The 24845-nt window shown below is 49.0% G+C and overlaps 1 long non-coding RNA gene across 1 annotated transcript in view; it reads left to right on the top strand.

Annotated features, from left to right (window-relative positions):
* The first annotated feature begins 515 nt into the window (after nt 1-515).
* LOC115941453 (uncharacterized) overlaps nt 516-24845 on the top strand; it is a 26515-nt gene continuing 2185 nt past the window's right edge. Inside the window, exons 1-2 of the long non-coding RNA XR_004076207.2 lie at nt 516-1135; nt 3273-3450. This is a non-coding gene — a long non-coding RNA (uncharacterized LOC115941453). The remainder of the gene's footprint in view (nt 1136-3272; nt 3451-24845) is intronic.

Raw genomic sequence — 24845 nt, 5'->3', positions numbered from 1 at the left:
ATAGGGTCATTTCAAAATGCCTAAAGCAGTCCCCGGACACAGCGAGTGACTCATTATGGTGGTAATTATTACCTGCCACCTATCCCGCTGAATCATCTTGACAACCCTGTGAGGCAAGAACTAGTAAATCTAAGCTCCACTTTACAGAGGAGGCAAGTGAAGTGCAGAGAGGTTAATGACTCGCCCAGGGACACACTGCAAACAGGAGAGTTGAGAGTGGAATCCGGGCATGCCTCTCTTGGAAGGCGAACTCCGTGGTCCACGTGGCGCTGCAGTCTGCGTCCCCTGGGGCACCCCGACTCTAGGGTGCGCTCGCTCGCCGAGAAGAAAAGCGTTTGGCGGGAAAACCTCAAAAAACAGCGCAAGCAGGCACGGGGGTGCGGAGGAGCCGGACCAGAGAGAGGCATGCAGCGGCTGCTCACGCCGCTTCTCCAGCTGCGCAGCTTCTCAGTTCCCGAGGTCGACACACGGGGGAGCCAGAGCCGGCCAAGAGCTGCCGGCGGGAAATACCGTAATTGCCTCAGTTGTGCGTACAGTAGTCCGCAGCCACCGCGGGCGCAAGCGTCACGGAAGCCGGAAGAGCGTGAGGAGCGAGCCGCCGGGGATTACCGACCGTATTCCGACCTGAGGTTGGCTGGGTCCGGCCGCCGCGGAGGAGGCTCCGCGCGGAGAGGCGGTGTCCCGCCCGCGGGCTCCGGGTCTCTCGGAGCTGGTCCTCCACGCCGGCTTCCTGCCGCTCTGTTTTCTGAGGTTTTCCCCAGAAGCGCGGCGCAGGTCGTTGACCGCCAGGCAAGGACTTGGCCCCTGGGGGGCGGGGTGAAAAGCGGCAGAGTTGCAGGGATGTCAGGACCGGCGAGTGAACTGCCAGTTTAATTCCCACTCTCCTGACTCCCCCCTTCACGAAGGACCTCCGGGAGAGCCTCAGGCCTTTGTCAACCTGAGCGCCCAAGATACAGGAACGCTCTTCACACCGAAAGTGTGGCGATTGACGATGGGTTTCTGTCAGGGTAACGTGCATTTGAAACACTGCAGCTCGGAAGGAGCAAATGCTTCACCCAGAACTTCCAAAGGCCTGATTTCCCAGAGGAGTTTGCCTGGAGGAGGGCGGGGATGACCCCGAGTTGTGGGCCAGGAGGTGAGGCAGCGCCGTGTGGACGAGGCCGCAGAGCGGGTCAGGGTGCCACCTAGACCCGTGGGGTCTGCGCCCCAGCCTCTGTGAGAAGCCACGGGCAGTATCCAGAAGCAGTGCCCCGGGCTTTGCAGAGCTCTGCCCGCCCAGGCGGCGTGGCTCGGGGTGGGGGCAGGAGGGGCTGGGGCTGGGGGAAGGATAGGGGAAGCACAGCGAAGAGAGAGGAAAAGGGAAGCGAAGAGCGCAGAGGTGGAGCTGGGCAAGACTTTCATTCTCCAGGCCTCAGTTTCCTCATCTGGAAGGTGGAGATAATAATACCACTTAATGCTAAGGGCTACCGTGAGCATTCAATGAGTCAGTGTTCTAGAAAATGCTCTGGAACCAATGCAAAGGCTAGGCAGGAAACCTCCTCTACGGAGGCCTCCCTGATTGTCTCAGACCCCAATGCTGCTGTCTCCTGGGGGCTCCCAGAGCCTATGGTCCAGCCTTCTGTGCCAGCCCTATAGCCTTGATGGGGTGACTGTTTATTTTGCAGTTTATTTTGCAGCTACCCCTCCCCCCCCCACACACAGGATACCACTTTGCACCCCCCATCCCTACCAGACTGAGTTTTTCAAGGCAGACATGGTGCTTGATTCATCACTATATTAATTCAAAAACAAGGCCAGATAATACTTTTGTTCATCTAAAGTTCATCTAAAAAAAATAGTAAGTACAAAGAGACAGAGTTGTGAAAACAAATGCAGTGGGGGTGGGGGATGGGACCAGATATTGAAACAATTTGACCAGAGCTATCAGAATTTTTTTAAGTGTATATATACTTTATCCTCAACTCCATTTTGAAGAATCTGCACCACAGAAATAATAGCAGTGCTAGGGCAAAGATAAATGTGCAAGGACATTTGCTGCAGTGTTGTTTGCAACTGTAGGAAAGAACTGGAAACAACTCGAGTCCACCAGTAGGGGTTGGTGATCATTTTACAATATATGTAAATCAAAGTTTAAGGCCTTAAACTTTTTTTTTTAAAAGATTTTATTTATGTGTCAGAGAGAGAGAGGGAGAGAGCACAGGCAGGGGGAGTGGCAGGTAGAGGGAGAAGCAGGTTCCCTGCTGAGCAAGGAGCCCAACTCAGGACTCGATCCCAGGACCCCGGGATCATGACCCGAGCCAAAGGCAGACGCTCAACTGACTGAGCAACCCAGGCCTCCCTGTATGCCTTAAACTTATACAATGATGTATGTCAGTTATTTCTCAATAAATCTGGAAAAATTAGAGGATGATGAAATAAATTGAAGTACAGCCATACAAGGCAATACTGAGCAGTAGTTAAAAAAAGAAATGAATGGATCTGTAAGTGCTGAGGTAGGAAGAATGTCTAAGAGATAGCAAGAAAAAGAACAATAAGTATAGTGTGAGTCCATTTCTCTGAAAACATTCTCCCACAGCTGCCTTCCAGTCTTTGTCAAATCTCCCTTGTCCGTCTCAGGATGGCAATCTGGCAGATCCTTTGTTTTGCAGCCCCTTAAGGATATTAAAAGGTCTGCTCCAACCCAATTTAAATTCAAGTTCTTTGCATGTCCAAAGTACATATAGCACAGATCCATACCAGGCTTATCATTTTAACACATTTATTTCCCACCATGGCCCTCTGAAAGAGGTGCTATGATTATCATCCTCAATTTACAGATAAGGAAATTATAGGACAGAGAGGTTAAACAGTTTTCCCAAAGTCACACAGATCACAGATGGCAGAACCAGTGTCAGAATCCATGCTCTTAACCACTCTGTGTGTCACTCTAGGCTCATAGGACTACAGATGGTACTTTTTCTTGGTTCAGGCTTTCCCTAGGTACAGTATATATCATTAATTAGATATACTAGCCTTTCTGCTGATGAGGGACAGATGGATTGTTTCCAGCGTCGTGCTATCTATCACAAACATTGCTGCAATGAACTTCTTTGGTCAGGTGTTTTTGTGCACTGTGCAAACATTTGGTAGGTTAGATTCATAGAGGTGAAATTGCTGGGTCAAAGGATAAATTTAAATTTGGATAGCTGTTCTAGATACCTATTGCTATATGGCAAACCACCCCCAAATGCAATGTTTAAAACCACCATTTTATCTTATTCACAATTTTGCAGGTGAGGAATTCAGAAAGGGCTCAGCTGGATGGTTTGTCTTTCCTTCTCTGCCAAGCCGGCTTCATCACTCACATGACAAGGCCTTAGCACTTCTTGACCTCTCTCTGCAAATGATGTCATATCCTCCAGGGCTCCCCCACATGGTTTGGACTTCTCACAACAGGTCATTGCAGTTCAGGTAAGAGGCAGAACGTTGAATCTGCTGGGCAAGTTAAGGGATATGCTTGGAACTAAAACAGTATCACTTTTGCTAGATTTTATTGACCAGAGAACTTAAAGACCAGCCCAAATTCAAAGGAAGGGATCACCGACCTCCTCTCTCTAGGGGAGAAGTGTCAAAGAATTTGTGACCACCTTTACTCCACCACAGTAGCTGTTTTCAAAATTGTCTTCCAATATGCTGGTCAATTTACATTCCTGCAGTGTTTGAGGCTGTCTCCCCACACCCTCACCAACACTATACGTTGTAAAACATTTCATTGGTGCCAATCTAGCAGTTGAAAATGGCATTTCATTGTTATTTTGTTATATGTTTCTTTCATTATGAGTGAAGGTGAGCATCTTTTCATGTATTTACTGTTCATCTGGAATTTTTCTTTCCTTGTGAATTGCCCATTGACTTCTAAAATGTATATATTAAGAAAATTAGCTCTTTGTCTGACATTCTGTTACAAATAGTTTTCCCAGTATGTGGCCTTTTGACTTTGTTTTTTAATAATTTTCTCCATTCGGGTTTAAAAAAAATTTTTTTTTATGTGTTCAAATAATCAGTCTTTTACTTTAAGACTTCTGGGTTTTGTGTGGTGTGTTCCTTCCTTTTTTCAGAATTTTCCTGCTAGTTTCAAATGTTTATTTTTCCAGAGGAAGATTAATATCATTTTCTGAGGCTCCCTCCCCAATCTTGTTGGTATTTGGATTGAAATAGCTTTCAGTTGATAAACCCCTTAGAGAAAATGCACAACTTTACAACTGGAGGGCAGGGGTGGTCATCACCTTGTTTTGAGTCTTCTCTTCTGTAGGACATTGAGGCTTATTGAGGGGTGGCAGTACCATCTCAGGGAGGCCCCAGTACCCCAGGCACCTGTGGGGGAGGGAGCCCAAGAGCCCAGCAAGGGCCACCCTGAGGTCAGGTAGGCCCTGCATAGGCCTGTCCCTGGGAACCCAAGGCTTGGCCAAGGGAGGCCTAGAATAGAACCCAAAGCTACAACTCTGGACCTACATGCAGGGTGAGTTCAGGCCTCCCTAAAGGAAACATTCCTTGGAGGCCCAGAAGAGGGGCCAGATGTTTCCTCAAAGAGCCGATTCATGAAGTAGGAGATTTCACAGAGCAGCGCCTTGTTCAAGAAACCAAGTAGTAAGGCCTTTGCCAAGGACAATCCTACTGGTCTCAACATCACAGCCTTGGGGAGAGGCAGGGATCTGCTCTGGGAACCACAGGTACGGATGGTGGCTCTGAGCACAGGCCTTCAGGCTTGCCTTCCCAACCCTGCTGGTCTCCACTGGCTTCTCTCTAACCCCGTAGCCTCAGACAGCAGCATCCAGCCCCCCCTTACCCAGGCAGGGGCCCAGAAGCTTGCCCAGAGGCACCCAGGGAGATTGAGTGGGCACTCATGTATTCCGGGATCATTTGTTGAGTGCCTGCTATGCCAGTCTGTGTCCTTGGGATGCATTAGACCAAAATTCCTGCCCTTCTGGAGCTGATAGACATAAAATAACTGTGGTGAAAATGTAAAATGTCAGGAGATAAGTGCCACGGAAGATAAGAGAGCAAAGTAAAAGGACCTGGGGGCTGGGGGTGGGAGCAGCGGAGAAGGCAGTCGGTGTTTCTGGGGAGCATCCATTTGCCCTCCAGCCCGGCTCACCAGTGGGGGTACAGGAAAGCCGGCAAGGAAAGCAAGGTGCTCATTCCCCTGGCTCCTTCTCTGAAGGGTCACAGCCCCTGTCTGGGGACCTTCTCCCACAATAGTCTCTTTCCTGTTTTCAGCAGCCATTTCCTTCCCTCCCCCTCAAGCCTGGGAGTAGTAAAGGTGCCCCATGCCCCCACACCTGGGCATTGCACTCTCCCTTGGGGTGTCCTTACATCCCATTCACACCTTTGTGAATAGTCCTCGGATAATCCTAATTGGAGTGCTATATTCTGCTGGAACACTGAGAAATACAGTGGCATTTGAGCAGGCTGGAAGACAGGAAGGCGGTTTGCCATGTGGATACCTAAGGGAAGAGTGTTCTGGGCAGAGGGGATTACCAGTGCAAAGGCCTGGAGAGGGGAAGGTATGTCTGAACTTTTTTTTTTTTAAGATTTATTTGTTTATTAGAGAGAGAATGAGCGGGTGGAGGGGCAGAGGGAGAATCTTCAAGCAGACTCCCTGCTCAGCAGGGAGTCCGACATGGGTCTCGATCTCGTCACCCTGAGATCGTGACCTGAGCCGAAATCAAGAGTCGGATACTCAACCACCTGAGCCACCCAGGCGCCCTGGTATGTCTGAACATTTTGAAGAAAAGCAAGAAGCCAGAGTGGATGGAGCAGAGGGAAGGGCAGTGGAGTAGCACATGGTATCAAAGAGGTGTGTATTGGGAGGCAGGGCCACTGGAGGCCCCGACTGGGGAGACACTGTTCTTAAACACTATTGTTCTGGCTGCTGTGTGGAGAACCAGCTATGGGGGGTCAGGGATGGAAACAGAGAGGCCAGTGACGGGACTACTGCAGTATCCCGGGTGGCTGAGATGGCAGTAGGGAAGAAATGAACCCATAGGATTTGCTAACGGGTTAGATGTGGGGTGCGAGAACAAGGAGGCAAGGATGCTTCAAGGTTTCTGGCCTGTGGATTTAGCAGGGCTGCTAGGTTTCTTATGGCTTCCCTGCATCCATCCAGCCTAGCCTTCCCATGCTATCCCTCTGGGGGCTACAGACCCATCTCTTCTAGGGCACGCCTACTGGCCTGGTAGCCACTTCCAGGAGGGGTCCTTGAGCAGGTCTCAGCCCCCTCTACTTGGTACCATCTCTCTGCTGGTCCTTGGTCCAAGGTTAGGAGTGGATTCTGCCCCTGGGGCACTGGGAACAGAGGCAAAGCCAGATCCCAAGAGGCAGCCCCAGTGAGTTGACTGTTGCCCCTTTAGTGACATGCTTTCTGGGGTACTCCCAGATCCAGTCTTCAGCCTGGGCCCTGTGGGTCAACCAGACCTGAAAATGACCTCCTTCTTCTTCCATCACTCTCTCAGCTGGCTTCCTCTCAGGCTCCAGGCCTCTGCGGGGCCATTTGAGTCCTCAAGTGAAGAGCTTGCCGAGGGGTAGCCCAACCCTTCCTCAGGGACTTTGTCAGCCTTGGCCCCTCCTGCTGGACCAGGTCTTTCAGAATTCCGGTTTGGACGGCCTCCTCCCACAGCATCCTGTGGGGTCACTTGGCGAGGCTCTCACTGCCCCAGCCACTGGATACCAGCTGAGTGCCTTCTGGACCAGCCAGGCCTGGCCTCCATTGATAACAGCACCACCATATAGACTTCCCCTGAGCCGGCTCCATGCTAAGCTCTCCTCCAGCCTATCCACCCAAGTCAGCTGGGGTCCATCTAGCACAGATGGCTGGTTGTAAGAGTGGGTTCTGGGGTATACACTCTCCCACTCATCTGCATCTGGACCTTGGGCAGTCACCCAACTCTCCAAGCCTCCATTCCCTAAGCTGACCTCCTGGTGTCCCTTCCACATTGGTGATCCTCATAAGTACTTTCTGAACAAGTTACTGAATGCAATGTGCTTAACACATGCATGACCCACAGTACGTACTCAGTAAAAGTCAGCTATTTAAATCATCCCCATCTCCAGATGAAGAAACTGAGGCTCAGAGAGGAATGGAACTTGCCCAGGGCCACAAGACTGGGAAATGGTGGAGCCAGTTTCCCCTGTGTCCTGACCCATCCATCTACCCTCACCCCTGCATTTGTCCCCTTCTTCCCTGCTGCTGTGAGGCCAGCACAGGGTACGTGTCAGCCCACGAGGAAACAAATGGAGAAGCCAGGAGCTTACACTCTGAGAATCCCTAGAGGAGGGGAGGCACCTGTCTTCATGGGAGATACAAAGATGAATTAAACACAATCTCAGCTCACAAGGGGCTGCCCAGTCTGGAGCTGGGAGCCACAGTGCTCCAGAAGCAGCATCCTTCCCTACATAGAGGATCCAGGAAACCTCCGTGGAGGGGTGACACCTGAGTTTCAGGGGCACAACTGGCTCGTTGAATCATACAGGTCACAAGAAATGGTGACCACACAATCTGAATTTTTAAAGACAGTCCACGTTTTAACCATTCTGTCCCATTTTTGGGTAAAGCATCAAGCACCCCAAAGAATCCAATATGGTAGCACCAAATTGACTTCTCACAACCAGGTAGGTCACAAAAATCCATATTACTTCACATGTCCTAAGCTTAACTTGGGGAAATAGGGCCAGGTACACAGATGCCACCTTTCCCAGCTTCATGGGTGTGTGTATGTCCACAAAGACACTAACACCAGCCAAAGCTAAGGGTCACCCACTCTCGGGTCATCAAGTGACTCACTGGCTTGAGTAGGCACCCACTGCCTGCTCCAGCAATGATCCAAACCCCAGTGCTGGGCACTGTAATGTCTGGAGGGGCTGTGTGAATCCTCAGAGAAAACAGACTCTTGCCGTGTATACTTCTTGTCAGGATCAGGGGCAAGGCCTGGTATAGGCAACACAAGATTTTGGCTAGAGTGTCTCTGACCAGGGCTGCTGCCCAGATACAGTGGCTTTGCTCCCTCAGCACAGCTTTGCAACCTTAGCATTTTGCTTTTCAGGTTGACTCCTGCCAGGACTTTTGGTTTCAGTTTCTGAGAGCCAAGAAACAAGTCCTGCCCTTTTCCCTCTGCTGTCCTTCACACTCTCCCTCCTCCTCCTCTGTCTCTGCCCTTCCTTCCCTTTCCCTCCCTGGTGAGAAATGGCCCCCTGGTCCCCAGCTCTGTGAGAAAGGATAAGGAAAAGAGGGGAGGGGAGGGGATAGAGAAGTGAAGAGAATCACCAGAGAACTCGCTCCATTTTCAGGGCTGCTCACAGTTGTGCAAACTCTGCACTGTACAATTCTAGGGGACGCAGTCACCTTGATGCCACCAAAGTTTGCATAATTAGCGCACTTTTCAGGAAGATCACGGTAAAGTGTCCTGGGAAGAGGCATTTTTTCCCCTGAATTGTCTGAAGTGCTTCAAGTGGAATTGAAAGGGCTGAATGTATTTTGACTCGGATTCCCCCAGAAGCCCCAAGCTATCGCCTGTCCCACAAGCCACCCCCAAGTCCTTGCACTCTAACCCACTTGTCCCTCACTGCTCAATTTCTCAGCTGGGCTAGAGCTCCAGTGAGAGACTGGTTCAAAATAGGAGGGCCAGTCACCTCTAGGGCAATTCGTGGACCCCAAACAAAACTCTTCCTTTCTAGGCCTCAGTTACCCCACCTGTAATATGTGTAGTGGACAAAGTGACCAATAACGGGCCCTCCAGATTTAACATCGTGAGTTTGTGCCTGGGAAGCAGATAAGTTACAGCTGAATTCAGCCTCAGAGTCCCCTTTACCCAGGGAGAAGGAGGTAATTGTTCCCCTGCCTGCAAGCAGAGCACTGGAGGATTCTTCCATTGTGGAATGATGGTGGGAGCCCCATGATGTCACACAGAGAGGCTGTGTCCCCGAACCTCTCTAAACCTCAGTTTCCTCCCCCAGGGAAATGGGGGTGATAATACTCACCTTGCAAGTGGCTGTGAAGAATAAAGGGAATACTGTGTGCAGTGGTGCTGGCACAGAGAAGGTGGTCAGAGGGTAGAGGAGAAGGCCCTGGAGCCCTAACTGAGGCTAGGCCTGTGGAGGACAGCAGGACCACCAGGCCTGGCCACTGCCTGAGCTCAGGCTCCAGGGCAGGAAACCTACCTGGTTTCCTTTGGGCCCGATAGGCCACCCCCTATCCTTCCTCTACTGTGGGCTACCCCACCCCACCCCTTGCATGACCACACTTCCGGCTGTATGCTTAGGGACTGCACAGCTCTGCAGGAACCCCAAAAAGCCCAAACCCCTTAGCCTGGCCTGCAGGCCCCACCCTCTGCCCTACCACTTCTGCTGCTCACCAGCAACCTTGAGTTACCTGACACCCCCAAACAAGCCGCATTGTCACATCCCCAAGCCTTTCCCCATGCTCTGTCCCTTCCATGTCACATGTGTGCCTCCTCCCCTCTCCATGCCTCACAAGAGAGCTAAATCCCACTCATTGTTTAGAGGCCAGCTCAAATGTCACCTTCTCTGGGAAGCCTTTCCCTGTCCTTCCAGTAAAGAAAATAATCACCCTTCCTGTTGGCTCCATCAGCTCAGGACTCCGTTAGGAGGGCTGTGGGGCTGAGTCAGTCGTGTCCCTACAGAGCCTCAGTGCCCTCATCTATTAAATGGAGGCAAATCACCTATTCCCAAGGGGGACGGTGTTGGAGGACTTCAATAAAAGGGGACACATGAAGCCCCTAAGCATAGTGTGGGCATGCAGTCCATGCCCAATAAACCCTAGCTGACCCTTCAATTCCAGCCCCCCAACCCTGCAGAGAGCAGGAAGGGTGGGGCAGGCATCCTTTCCATCCATTTATTCCAGCTCTTTTCAGTGGGTCCTCAGGTTCCCGCCCAGGGACGCAGCCAGCCCACCGCTCATTGGAGACCAACAATGATTGACAGGCTCCAAACCCAATGATTGACCTAGTCCTTCCTGGAGCAGGTGGCCCACCCTACTTCCCCCTTTGGAGCCATTGTCTAAGGAAGGCAGAGGCCAGGAGTAATGCGGGGTGGGTGGGGAGGGCGCGCGGAGAGGTCTGATTTCCATGGGTCGCCTTAAGTCGGCCTGTGCAGCCTGACCACCCCACTGATGACTCAGGTCTACTCCCCACCCTTCCCCTTCAGGAAGAGGCCCTGTCATAATCGTAGTTGTGCTACCTAAAAATAGCTTCAGTTCACAGATGCTACATGAACACCAGGCCTTTCCACTCAGGGAAGAGGAAGGCTGGTTCCCCAGTGCATTCCCCCCTCAGCCCCTCTTCAAAAACAGATCCTCTGGGGTGGAGTCCTAACACTTCAGCAGCTGCTTCCTCCCCCGCTTTGGTGCTGAAGGCTTTTTGCTGCTTTGCAATCAGCTTCTCACATGCTCTCATTGGTCCTTTACATCAGAGAGATGGGGCAGAGCAGCAGAGGTTATTGTACCCATTTTGCAGATGCAGAAAACCAGACCAAGGGAGGGGAGGTGACTTGCCCACGATCACACAGTGAGCTGGTTGTGGAGCTGAGGTATGGGCACCTGACTCCTCCTACAGTATTCTTTCTGCCCCAGCATATGTCTCCTCCTCAGAAAATGCTGCGGTCACAACCAAGGCAAAAAGAGAAAGGGGAGGAGAGAAAGGCTGGACGGAGCACAGATTTGAGAAGCAAGATATTCTTTTTTTTTTTCCCCAAAGATTTTATTTATTTATTTGAGAGAGAGCACATGAGAGTGGGGAGGGTCAGAGGGAGAAGCAGACTCCCTGCTGAGCAGGAAGACCGATGCGGGACTTGATCCCGGGACTCCAGGATCATGACCTGAGCCGAAGGCAGTCGCTTAACCAACTGAGCCACCCAGGCGCCCGAGAAGCAAGACATTCTTGCGATAGATATTTGTGAAGCTCCTACTATGTGCCAGGCACCATACTGGGCACTAGCGATATAGCAGGGAGCAGAGAGTCTACTTCCTGCCCCCATGGAGCTCTACAGTTTGATGGAATGAGAGTTAACATTCACTGGGCATGTTCTTTGTACCAGATGCTTTACAAAGCACTTTTACATGGGATATATAATTTAATTCTCACTAGCATACCCATAAGGTAGCATATTGGACATTTGTCATTTATGTTGGCCACTCAGCATCTGAAATCCCTTCCTATGTGTGGGGTATTCTTCACTTGTGAGGAAGAGCCCAGCTTCCACCACTGAGACTAAATATGCCAGATGCCCCCTTTCCCAGCCTCCCGTGCAGCCTGAGGCTGGGCGTGTGACCAACCTGGCCAATTAGCACAACCACCCCAGACTCCTTGTTGAGGTAGTGACTGTACGGATCCATCATGGCCGTCAGTTAAGGACAACAGGAGCCCCGTCTGGTTTCCAGAGGCACCAACAGCCATTCATGGGGCGGAGTCCCTCACTCACTGCTGGTGGAGCCAGTGTCTATACCCAGTGGCAGCGGGTAGTGCTGTCCCTCCAGCTGTGAGGAGAGACTGAACATTGGAGCTAGTGGAGAAAGGAGAAAATCCTGCCCTGCCCGCAGGGGGGGATTCCTGCTGCTTCCCCCCAGAGCAAGTGGGTGGGGCAGAACCTAGAAATGGCAGGGAGTCTGGAGCAGGGGTGAGACTTGCTCTGAGGCCTTCCAGCCTGAGTCCAGTGGTGTGGGCTGGGGTGGAAGGGGGCACTGGCTGGTCTCAGAAGCCTCTACCTTGTGGCTGCATAATCATCCCTGCCTGAATCCCTGGAGAGCCCCCGTCTATTCTCAGGCTGCTCTTTTCTCCCACTCACCCTCCTTACCATCCCACAGATCCAGGCCTGGTTCTAGACCTTTGACCTCTTCCTGGACACCTGTAACAGCTCCTCCTTGGTCTCCCTGCCTCAGCTTTGCGTCCTTGTGTCCACTCATACCACCCTTCATCCTGGAGTCAGGGTGAGCCTCTGGGACAGAGGACTCACGGAGTCACACCTTTCCTTAAGCACCCGCCAGGATATCCTCACCCACAAATGCCATGCCTGGCACTCAAGGCCCTTAAACCCCCTGACTATGCACATCAATCCTCCAGCCCCGTCCCAGAGCTTGGCCCCACACCTCTCTGTCTAGTCATCCCTACTCCATTGCCACTGTGCCCCGCCCTGCCCCTTGCACTTTCTTGCACTGCTTTTGCTTGTGCTGTTCCTCCGCTAGGAATGCCCTTCCCCATCCCCTCTACTCATCTAATAAAATCTCATTCATTCTTAAAGCAGCTTCAAATGCCAACTCATCCATGAAGCTTCCCTCAACCCCACCTTGACTCCTAGTACGAGTATTGATTCCTTTATTTTGTCGAGGAGAAGTTCTGTGGTATTTTATAGTTGCTACTGGCTGGATCAGGTACTTTGATGTGAATGAAGAAAGCTGTGCCTGTGGGACCAAGAACCTGGGCTCTTGGTCAGACAGACCCAGGTTCAAATCTAGGCTTTGCCGTTTACATGCTGGGCCAGTTCACCTCTCCAAGCCCCTTTTCTTCAGCTTCATTGGGCCCCCATGACAAATTAGTGGTTTCCATGTCAGTCTGCCCTGTGAACTATGAGCAGCCCCTCCAGGCCCAAGATCGTCTGGGGCATGGGGGCCTTTGCTATCCAGTGAAGCCCCCTCTGGTCTCTATGTCTCAGCTCCCCCACTTTCAAATCCACTTTCCACTCTGGAAGCATGAAACAGGTCAGAGCGGGACAAAGTGAGAGCCTCCAGTTGGGCATCTCATGGCACCCAGGGAGAAGTGCATAAGTGTGCCCCATCTGTGTGCCTAGATGCTGACAAGTACAGCTGTGTACAAATTTGGGGGTGTGTGTGTATGTGGGGACACATGTGCTTGTCCCTGTGTATGTGTATAGCTGCTGTGGTTGTCAATTCAGAGCAAAAAAGCCCACACTTCCTGTTAAGAATCAATTAGAGCATTTTTACAGAAGCCCCACGTCTCCCCGGAAGTGTCATCAGAGTTAGGGGAAGAGAAGCGGGAAGGCAGGGCAGGAGATTGGGAGCAGAGGGCAGGACTCCTAGGTTCTTGTCTCATTCTGCTGCCAAGTCATTGCATGACCCTAAACGAGTCACTGTACCTCTCTGGGCCTCAGTTTCCCTTTCTGTAAAAGGATGGGGGATTAAACTAGGTGATCTCTGAACCCTCCTACTCCCTCATTTTTGGGGACCCAGATTAGCATCCAGAGTATACTCTTCAGAGGGAGACACCACTCACAATCCAGATATCCCACCGAGCATATCACTCACTCTGTTGATCTAACCCTTCCCAGGCCATCCTTGGAAACACCTAGACTCTTCCTTGTGGTTCTATCAGGGAGGGGACAGGAAGGAAGTTTCCAGTGGGAAGGGCTTAGTGGCAACCAGTCTCCCACCCTCATCAGTAACTTCCTCTCGGCCCCCATCCCCAGCCTACCCTACTCCTCCCCAGTTCCCACATCCTCAACCAGAAGAGAAACAAATTAGTTCCTTGATAGGAAAAGGCAGGAGTCCCTGCCCTTTCCACCCACCCCATCTACACTGGGTGAGAATACATGGGAAAGAGTCTGGTTTCACAGTCAAAGCTGGCGCCCTCGTTTTACAGATAAGAAAACCCATAGACGGAGAGGGTCAGTGACTTGCTCAAGGCATACAAGTGAGATAGTGGCAATGCCAGGACTGAACCCAGCTTCCCACAGGCCTTTCCATGCCATCAGGCTGCCCCTCCATGAATGAGGCTCCCTAACTAATTCTCATTTCCACTGAGGGTAGAGCACAAGAACAGGAGCTTACACTGCAGCGTAGGGACTTGGAGTAGATGCCAGGAAGCACTTCTCTACCTAGAATGGGTAGACCTGGACGGGTGCCAAAGTAACACCTCCTCCCAGACATGCCTTCAGAGTAGGCTACTCTGGAATGCAGTAGGTCCTTGTGGTTAGGGAGATGGCTCGAGAGACCGGGTTTCCTGCTTAAATTATCTTTGCAAGGAAGGGGGGCAAGATTGCAGAAGGAGGAAGAAAGTTACTTTGGCCAGGTCCCACGTTCAGTGCTCACACCTATGCCCATGACAGCTGTAGGAGAGAGGATCTTCACTATATAGATCAGGAAACTGAAGCTCAGAGAAGTTAAGTGACTTTCCCAAAGTCATACAGTTAGAAAGTACAGTTGATCTTTGAACAACGCAGGGGTTAGGGGTGCGAACCACCCTGGCTCAGTTGAAAATCTAAGTGTAACTTTCGATTCCCCTAAAATTTAACTACTGATAGTGTACTGTTGATCTGAGTGAATCCTTACTGATACCATAAACACGTATTTTGTACGTTATATGTAGCATACACTGTATTCTTACAATAAAGTGAGCTAAAGAAAATGTTTTTAAGAAAATCATAGGGAAGAGAAAATGGATTTACAGTACTGTACTGCGTAAAAAAAAAAAAAAAAAATCTGAACGTAAATGGACCCACACAGTTCAAACCTATGTTGTTCAAGGGTTCATAGGACCTATGTATGGTACGGCCTCAAAATCTTTGTTCTTTCCACTAAATGATTTCCCAAAACATGGACCACAAGATGAATTTAAAAATATAGTCCATTAGGGGCATTTAGGTGATACGTATGTGAACTGTTTTTTTTTTTTCTTTTAATAATGTATTAATCTGAATGTAAATCAGGAAAAATAAATCAGCTCATCAAACTCAATATTTCACAGATATTATTGCTTGGAAATAGGCTGAAAAAATTGTTTTTGTTTACTTTTTGATGCCTTTCACCCATTTCTCCCCATCCCTCCAACTTCTGGCAACCACCAATGTCTTCTCTGTTTCTATGAGCTTGGGAGTTTTTTGTTTTTGTTTTTGTTTTTTAGATTCCACATGTAAGAGAGGTCCTATGATTTCCTCTTTCTCTCTCTGACTTACTTCACTTAGCATAATGCCCTTGAGGTCCATCCATGTTGTTGCAAATGGCAAGATTTCATTCCTTTTTTTTTTCCAGCTTGGCAAGCAATGGTTTATTAAGGAGACTTACAGAGAGAAGTCTTAGGTGGCAGCAAGATGAGTAGATCTTTGCTGATTTCATTCCTTTTTGTGCCTGAATAATATTCTATTGTATACATATACTACAATTTCTTTATCCATTCATCCATCAATGGACACTTAAGTTGTTTTCATCTTGGCTATTGTAAATAACGCTGCAGTGAACGTGGGAGTACAGATATCCTTTCAAATTAGTGTTTTCTTTTTTTTTTTTTAAGATTTTATTTATGGGCGCCTGGGTGGCTCAGTTGGTTAAGCAACTGCCTTCGGCTCAGGTCATGACCCTGGAGTCCCAGGATCGAGTCCCGCATCGGGCTCCCTGCTCGGCAGGGAGCCTGCTTCTCCCTCTGACCCTCCCCCCTCTCATGTGCTCTCTGTCTCTCTCATTCTCTCTGTCTCAAATAAATAAATAAAATCTTTAAAAAAAAAAAGATTTTATTTATTTATTTGAGAGAGAGAGAGCACAAGTGGGGTGAAGGTAGAGGGAGAAGCAGACTCTCTGCTGAGCAGGGAGCCTGAAGCGGGACTCGATCCCGGGACCCTGGGATCATGACCTGAGCCCAAGGCAGATGCTTAAACAACTGAGCCACCCAGGCGCCCTCAAATTATTGTTTTCATTTTCTTCAGATAAATACCCAGAAGTGGAACGGCTGGATCATATGGTAATTCTGTTTTTCAATTTTTTGAGGAACTGCCCTACTGTTTTCCATAGCAGTTGCACCAATTTACATTCCCACCCACAGTACCACAAAGATTCTCTTTTCTCCACACCCTCATCAATACTTATTTCTTGTCTTTTTGACACTAGCCATTCTAACAAGTGTGAGGTAGTATTCCCTTGTGGTTCTGATTTGCATTTCCCGATGGTTAGTGATGCTGAGCCTCTTCTCCATGTACCTGTTGGTCATCTGAATATCTTCTTTGGAGAAATACACATTCAGATTTTCTTTTTTTTTTTTTTAAGATTTTATTTATTTATTTGACAGAGAGAGAAACAGCAAGAGAGGGAACACAAGCAGGGGGAGTGGGAGAGAGAGAAGCAGGCTTTCCGCCAAGCAGGGAGCCCGGTGTGGGGCTCCATCCCAGGACCCTGGGACCATTACCCAAGCTGAAGGCAGATGCCCAATGACTGAGCCACCCGGGTGCCCCCCTTTTTTTCTTTATGTATTTTAGACATTAATCCCTTATCAGATAAATCGTTGGGGGCAAATATTTTCTCCTATTCGGTACATAGCCTTTTTATTTTGTTGATAGTTTTCTTTGCTGTGCAGAAGCTTTTTAGTTTGATATAGTTCCACTTGTTTATTTTTCCTTTTGTTACTTTTGCTGTCAGATTCAAAAAACCACGCCAAGACCTATGTCAAGGGGCTTGTGGCCTATGTTTTCTTGTAAGAATTTTATGGTTCCAGGTCTTATATTCAAGTCTCTAACCTATTTTGAGTTAATTTTTGTATATACGTTAAGATGGTGGTCCAGTTTCATTCTTTTGTATTCTGTCATCCAGCTTTCCTGACACATTATTGAAGAGACTGTCCTTTCCCCATTATACATTCTTGCCTCCTTTGCCATATATGTAGGTTTATTTCTAGGCTCTCTATTCTGTTCCATTGATCTATATGTCTTTTGTTTTGTTTTGTTTTTTAAAGATTTTATTTATTTATTTATTTATTTATTTATTTATTTGACAGAGAGAGAGACAGCAAGAGAGGGAACACAAGCAGGGGGAGTGGGAGAGGGAGAACCAGGCTTCCCACTGAGCAGGGAGCCCGATGCGGGGCTCGATCCCAGGACCCTGTCCTGAGCCAAAGGCAGACGCTTAATGACTGAGCCACCCAGGCACCCCTATGTTTGTGTTTTATGCCAATACCATACTGTTTTAATTATTATAGTTTTGTAATAGAGTTTAAAATCAGCCTGCAGCTTTGTTCTTTGTTCTTTGTTCTTTGTTCTTCTTTCTTCTTTCTCTACACTAAATTTTGAAAAGGAATTAAAGATTTAAAGAAAAATATTAAATGGAGGGGCACATGGGTGGATCGAGCCCCGCGTCGGGCTCCCTGCTCCTCAGGAAGCCTGCTTCTCCCTCTCCCACTCCATCTGCTTGTGTGCCCTCTCTAGCTGTGTCTCTCTCTGTCAAATAAACAAATAAAATCTTTTAAAATATATATATTAAATGGAAAATAGTTAAGGTAACAAAAATCTGGAAAATGATGCGTGAATGGCTGGAGCTTTAGAAACAGTGCTTGAAAGCCCCTGGTCAGAGGCAGTGAATATGGGTCCCTGCCTGGCCACCCTCATTGGCAAATACCTGAGTGACCCCTAAGGGTGGCGTCCCCGTCCAGACCTTGGAGCCATGCAGCCCTGGGCCCAGGTGTGTGTGGACGGCCCAGTTCATCCTGAGTAGCGCCAGTCCCAGGGAGATGTGAGATGGGGAAGGGGATGGTCCAAGCTTCTGGGGAAGGAGGCAGACAGGAAGAAGTATGAGATGCAGCCATGGGGCACCTGGAGTCAGCTCTGAGGAGAGACTGAAGCTCTCCACGTGGCCTGCCCTGTGTGGGTGTCCCTTCCTCCCTCAGTTTTAGGTCCTCATTTTGGGTCCCGGTTCCTACTCTCCTCTGTCTGTATCAGTTTCAGCCTTGCTCACTGTCTGAGGAGCCATCCAGGCAAGAGGGAAACTCTGGGCCTCTTTCAAGAGGCAACTCCATCCCTGGGCGCTCCCTCCTGGTCCTGGCCAAGGGAGTCAGTTCCATACGGCTGAACATCAGGCCTGACAGCTGGCCAGCCTCCAGGGCCCAGGGGACTGAGGGAGGATGCCAAACCCAGAGAAGGCCTGCCTGGCTGACCCTGAAGTCTGGGGTCAGTCCCACAGGGGCAGGTCATCAAGAAGGTCAAGTATGCTCACTCCAAGGCTGACACACAAGAACCCCCGGGGCAGCAGGGCAGCATTTTCCCGGTCAGGAGGAAGCCCTGTTAGGGGGGGCTGGGGAGGAGCTCCATTTTCCTTCAGCCCCTTGCCATTCTCACTCTTGGGTCTGCCCAGCCTGCCTTCATCACTTGTAGCCTATTCCCTCAGGATTGGAATACTGAATGATCATATTCGTCAATAAACATTTCTAGGGCGCCTGGGTGGCTCAGTTGGTTAGGCGACTGCCTTCGGCTCAGGTCATGATCCTGGAGTCCCGGGATCGAGTCCCGCATCGGGCTCCCTGCTCGGCAGGGAGTCTGCTTCTCCCTCTGACCTTCCTCCCTCTCATGCTCTCTGTCTCTCATTCTCTCTCTCAAATAAATAAATAAAATCTTTTAAAAAAATAATAAATAAACATTTCTAGGGTGTTTCCCCCACAAAGCTCTGGGCCGAGTGTTCTTCACATGGGATTTTACTGAATCTTCACAACAACAATGAGGGTAGATCCTGTTATTATCCCCAGATGATAAACTGAGTCTCAGACAAGGGAGCTGTCTTGCCCAAGGCCAAACAAAGGGCAAGGAAGAGCCAGGATTCAATCTGATTCTGAACCTGTGCTGATTCCCTCATCCCTGTGAAGGGAGAGCTCACCACTGGAAAAGAAGTCAGTTCTTCAACTTAGACTTGATCTCCAACTTAAATCCAAAGGCCACCCACTGGGAAAGCCATCCTTGAAGCTTTATCTCTGTCCTCTACCTTAGTGAGTTGATGACCATTGTGACCTTAGCACCATAAATGTTTTCCCCATCAACATCTCATTTAATCCATGCCAACAAGGGCAGATAGGATGCCCATTTTACAGCTGAGGAAACCAAGACCCAGGGAAGGGTGACGATGGGTCCTACAGTGCCCTAGACAACACTACGACCCTCCCCTCTTTTGGGTCTGCCATTCCATCCACACCACCAGCCCCTCTCTCTCAGGACCTGTCTTCCAGAGCACATTTTGATAGGAGGGAGAGGAGTCAGCAGGAGGAACCAAGGTCCCGGAGAGGGAGGGTGATGAAGGGGATAAGTGGGTTGTAAGGAGAGAGAAGAGACTATCTGGGCATTTGGGCCAACCTGATTGCAAACCTCGCGCCTTTGCTAGGCTTCCAGAGCTGCCTGCAGGAATGTAAGGGCCACCCTTTGTGAAAGCAAGACAGCGGTCCTACGTCCTCTCCCCCACAGCTCTCCCACTCGCAGTGTATTCTCTAGCCAAAAGACCTCCAGTTCCTTAACCATTCCTCTCAGGACACTGTCTAATTATGGTGAATGTACATGGAGAGGAAGAAGAACGTGTAGAAGCCTCAGGGCTGTTTCAGTTAAGTTAAACAGTGTAAGAGCCTGTTTTGGGGGGAAAGATGTTTCTGCTAATGGACTGTTAGAAGCATTCAACTGGAGAGCCATGGATTGCTCACTGTCCAGAGATGGTGGGGAGTTGAATTTCACTTGATTAAGTAAAATAACCAGATCGGCATTCAGCTTTCTAATGTAACTGGAAAATAGTCTTTAAAAAAATCAGGATCCACTTTTTATTTTTTTAAAATATTTTATTTATTTACTTATTTGAGAGAGTGAGGAAGCACAAGCTGGCGGGGAGGGACAGAGGAAGAGGGAGAAGCAGGCTCCCCGCTGAGAAGAGAGCCTGACTTGGGGCTCGGTCCAAGGACCCCAGGATCATGACCCCAGCCGAAGGCAGATGCTTAACTGACTGAGCCACCCAGGTGCCCCCAGGATCCATTTTTTAAATGGAAGTGTCTCCCACATATTTCAGGGCCAGCCTAGGTCAGGGGCTCTTAACCTTTGTGTATGTGCCATAGCCCCCTTTGTCATCTGGTGAGGCCTATAGACCCCATCTCAGAATAATGTTAAATGTACACAATGAAATAACATAGGCTTATAAAGGAAACCAACTAAATTAAAATGTGTTTATCAAAAATAAAAAAATTTTTGATGTAGAAATAGTGCTTCCAGTTGAGGCATGAAATATCAAGATCTAGCAATAGGTCTAATAACTACTGTAATTTTGAAATAGTGATGAACATAAACCATATTTTGAAATATCTGTAATTCTATCAGTGACACCATCACAGGTCCTGCCTACATGGCTGTGGTTTGTTGCCACATCACCGTAGAGAAAAAATTCAGGTAGAGGTCAGTGAAAATAAAGATGTATTTTTTTTCTCTTCCAAATATTTAGATTCCCTGAATTCTATTCTTAGATCTTTGGGGATCCCACAGACCTCAGATTAAGAATTCCTGGTCTAGTTCTATCTTTTATTTTATTTTTTTCTATCTTGTATTTTATAGCATGTATATGTAATTGTATCTAACATAGTTTTTAAAACCTGATTGAATTTATAAATAAAGTGCCTTGCAGGTAGTAGGTCTTAGTAAAGGAGGGTCTCCTGGAGCTTCTGCTGTGGTTACTCTGCTCAGCATTCTTCTGGAGAAAGTAGAGCCTCTGTTTGCTCACCCAGAAGGTAGAGCTCCCAGGACTACATGGAGACACTGTGCCCCAGATGCCTGCAGACGGCTCAGCCCTGAGCCAGGCCTTCCCCCACCCGAATGACTTTTGTGCCCCTACTCAGGCTGATGCCACTCAGCAGGAGAGGAACCAAGTTAGGTCTGGGGTTATTTTGACCGGCTTTCAACCCTGGGGAAGCTCAGGCCTCCCAGGCACTCTGAGGCCGGTCAAGGCCTTCTGCACCCAGGGCCCAGAGCCGCCTGCATCATGGGAATCCCCCGGAAGCCCTTAGGCGCCTGTTTCCCCTCTTGACTCATTCGTGTGCAGGAGGGGCACAGTCACGAGCCAGCATGACTAGGTCAGCGCTGACAGGCTCACAAGACACTTGGCTGGGAATCAGGCCACAGACATCGGCGGTGAGCTGGGAGGCCTGCAGAGCTCAGGGAACAAACAGAAGCCTAGAGGAGATGCCCACTCCAGCCCCTCGGGCCTCAGGAAGTGGCCCAGCCAGGACACAGGCTCTGACTCCCCAGAGCTCATCCCCCCACTCCTCCTACCCCCTGCTGGGCCACCCTTCCCCCTGCCCAAATTGTCAGCGCCCTGGGGGACTTGTGCCCGTCCGTGTGGCCCAGGTCTGCCACCGTCTTCCCCTGCTCCAGAACATTTCCCCCTCATCCTTTCCTTTCTGCTTCCTAATCAAAACCCAGCTGTTCAAATGACAAAAAATTAAAAAAAAACAAAAAACAAAAAACAGTTGTTTTGTGTCCCTTCAGCCTCTGCTCTCTAGGACAATTCCCAGTTATGTGAGGTACATGGAATTTGGAATCAAAGATCCGTATTGTGGGCGCCTGGGTGGCTCAGTCGTTAAGCGTCTGCCTTCGGCTCAGGTCATGATCCCAGGGTCCTGGGATCGAGTCCCACATCGGGCTCTCTGCTCTGCGGGAAGCCTGCTTCTCCCTCTCCCACTCCCCCTGCTTGTGTTCCTGCTCTCGCTATGTCTCTCTCTGTCAAATAAATAAACAAAATCTTTAAAAAAAAAAAAAAGATCCATATTGAAATATTGGTGCTGATTAGCTACAAAGTCCCCTGCCTCTCTGAGCCTCATCCTGTGTCCTCATCTCCTCCATGGACAAGTTTAAATGGTTGCCCATGTGTAAATTCATAGCTATTATGAGAATCAAAAACGTTTTTAGATCTGAAATCACTTCATAAACTGTAAAGCGCTTTCATAGCTATAATACAGGACTCATGGCTGACAAGTTGCGTCAGCCGGGTCTTTCTGGAGAAACGACACAAAGGAATGGCTTAGTGGTGGTGTTTGGTGGAGAGATCCACCTAACCAGAGGGCCCTGACCCACGTTCCTACCCTTCCCTGAAATCATATCTCAACACAGGCCCTTGTAGGCAGAGTCTGGTCTGGAATATGGGTAGGAGTTTGAAAACTCCCACGGAATGACCACCACCCCCCAACCCAAGACAGGAAATGGACTAAGTAGGTGTTGGGTTGATACAGACTTGTTTCTGCTTTAGATGTGATTCACCCAGTTTGTCTCAACCATTGTTGAGGGGAGAGGCGATGGAAGGATAAAACATCTGTTTCTGAGGAGGAAAGCTGGGGGGTGCAGAGCCCGTGTGGCTCACAGGAAGGCATTTTCAAACCGTTTGTTGGCTTGGGGGCCTGGAGTGTGATCTGCTAGGGAATCTTGCAGGGGTTTAGCCCCCAGAAGGCCTGGATCCCAGACCCTGCTAAACCACACCCAAACTGTGTGCCCATGGTCATCTCTGGGCCTACATTTCCTGTCTGTACAAGGCCTGTGATAATCCCCAAGTCAGCAGAATTATCTGAGCATTCATGGGTTCCACAAGACAGTTGGGTTGCAGGGGAAGGTGCCCACCCGCCCAGCCTCCCAGTGTTCGCAGCCTCAATGTGCGCCCCCCCGCCAACACCCAGCACAGCACTTGTCTGGGCCTCCAACGTGTCTGTCTCCCTGTTGGGCTGATTCCTATGAGCGAGAGAGCAGCGCTTTTTCATCCTATACTTGCGTTCACTGTGCACACAGGCCTCATGGAGGCAGGGAGGGCAGTGCATCTGTGATGACTATTCCAGAACTCACACTGCAGCAGGGCCAGATGCCCAGGAAGGCCCCTTCCTCCCTGTGAGGCCAGGATCGCATGTCTACATTGGTGTTGTTTTCAGAGATCTCATTTAGCGTTCCCCCTCTGGGGTCACAGAAAACCTCAGGCCCAGCCAGCAGTTGCCCCAGTGTCTGGGACTGTTCCATCAGTGCCCTTTCTCCTCCTTTGGGGCCAGTCTGATTCAAACCCCAGCTCTGCTGCTGACTAGCTATACCCTTGGGCAACTCACTTAACCATTCTGTGCCTGAGTTTTCTCTTCTGTAAAATGGGAATAATAATTCAATCTACTGCTGGGTAGATGTATATTCAGCTTGATAAGAAATGTCAAATTTGTTTTCTGAGGGGGTTATACCAATTTATATCCCCAATAACTGCCTAAGAGATGTTATGGCCCATATCCCCTTCTACCTCTGTATTGTCAAACTTTGAAACTTTTGCCAGCCAAGGTGGATGTAACATGGTATTCATTATGGTGCTTGTTTGCATTTCTCTGAGTGCTAATGGGGCTGGGTATGCCTTCATATGTTTATTAGCCGTATATATTTTCCCTTCAGTCAAATGTCTATTCATATCTTCAGTTCATTTTTCTCTTGTATTATTTATCTTTTTGTTTAACTGATTTGTAGGAGTTCTCTATCTTTTCCTATATATTCTTTTTTTTTTAAAGATTTTATTTATTCATTTGACAGAGAGAGAGAGACACAGCGAGAAAGGAAACACAAGCAGGGGGAGTGGGAGAGGGAGAAGCAGGCTTACCGCGGAGCAGAGAGCCCGATGCGGGGCTCGATCCCAGGACCCTGGGACCATGACCTGAGCCGAAGGCAGACGCTTAATGACTGAGCCACCCAGGCACCCCTATGTTCTTTTTTTTTAAATATTTATTGATTTATTTTGAGAGAGAGAGTTTGTGCAAGCAGGAGGAGGGGGAGAGGGAGAGGGAGAGAGAGAATCCCAAGCAGACTCCCAGCTGAGCAGGGATTCCGACACAGGGCTCGATCCCACAACCTTGAGATCATGACCCGAGCCTAAATCTAGAGCCAGAGGCTTAACTGACTGAGCCCCCAGGCATCCCTTCCTATATATTCTTAATACTAATCCTTTGGTTATATAAAATAATTTCTCTTCTCCCAGTTTGTCTTTTCACTTTATTCAAGATGTCTTTTGATGAGAAGTTCTTCATTGTAACAAAGCAAAATATCAGAAAGATACCATTATTTTTTCTAAAGGTTTTCAGGTTTAACTTTGCAGTTCTTGATCCATCACTCCAATCTAGAGTATGTGGTGTGAGTTAGGAGTTTTTTCTTTTTCTAAGGATAACTGAATTTTCTAGGTGGAACAGTCTTAGAGCCAGTCTTTGTCTTTTTCTTTTCCTGGAGCCAATCTTAACTGATTTTGAGGGGGCCGGGAGGGAGGGCCCAGCTGAAGTCTGACTGACACAGAATTCCATCTTAGCCTGACCAAGGACTTCCTGAGGGACTCACATCCAAGGAGTCTAGAGACAAAAAAAGTCACACTGCATCTTTGCCCACGTAGCCCCTGCCTGAGCTCGGCATGAACTATTTTATTAATAGGCATAACATACACATACAGCAAATAATAATACTGAACGATAACAATTCAAATAGTATGAAAAGTATCAAAAGTTAAATTCTCCCACCTCCAGAACCACTGCCCAGAGGTACCACTGTAGTAGTGATTTTTACTTTTTGTGACTTCTCTCCCTGACTGCAGATAGTATGTTTAATGTCTTTGTTTCTTGATGTATCCAGCCTAGAATAACTCTATCCATTGTCTGCTGGGGGGAAAAAAAGTTCATTTCCTTACATCTGCCCCATCTCTCCTCCGTTCTCACCCCATTCTCAGTATTTGACTTTGTAAAACTGATTGCTAAAGATGATCCTAGCTCAGGGGCGCCTGGGTGGCTCAGTCGTTAAGCGTCTGCCTTCGGCTCAGGTCATGATCCCAGGGTCCTGGGATCGAGCCCCGCATCGGGCTCCCTGCTCCGCGGGAAGCCTGCTTCTCCCTCTCCCATCCCCCTGCTTGTGTTCCCTCTCTCGCTGTGTCTCTCTCTGTCAAATAAATAAAAAAATCTTTAAAAAAAAAAAAAAAAAAAAGATGATCCTAGCTCCTTCAGTTGCTGCCACAGCTGTATCTCAGGAAGCCCAGCCCTGTGAGGTTGCCGCCCCACACCAGGAGGACGTAGGGAAGGACATCCCATCACCCCATTTCC

This window comes from Leptonychotes weddellii, chromosome 9, assembly GCF_054177405.1.
Source record: "Leptonychotes weddellii isolate Sample4059 chromosome 9, ASM5417740v2, whole genome shotgun sequence".
Lineage (NCBI taxonomy): Eukaryota > Metazoa > Chordata > Mammalia > Carnivora > Phocidae > Leptonychotes > Leptonychotes weddellii.
This window is presented reverse-complemented; position numbering and strand designations above follow the sequence as displayed.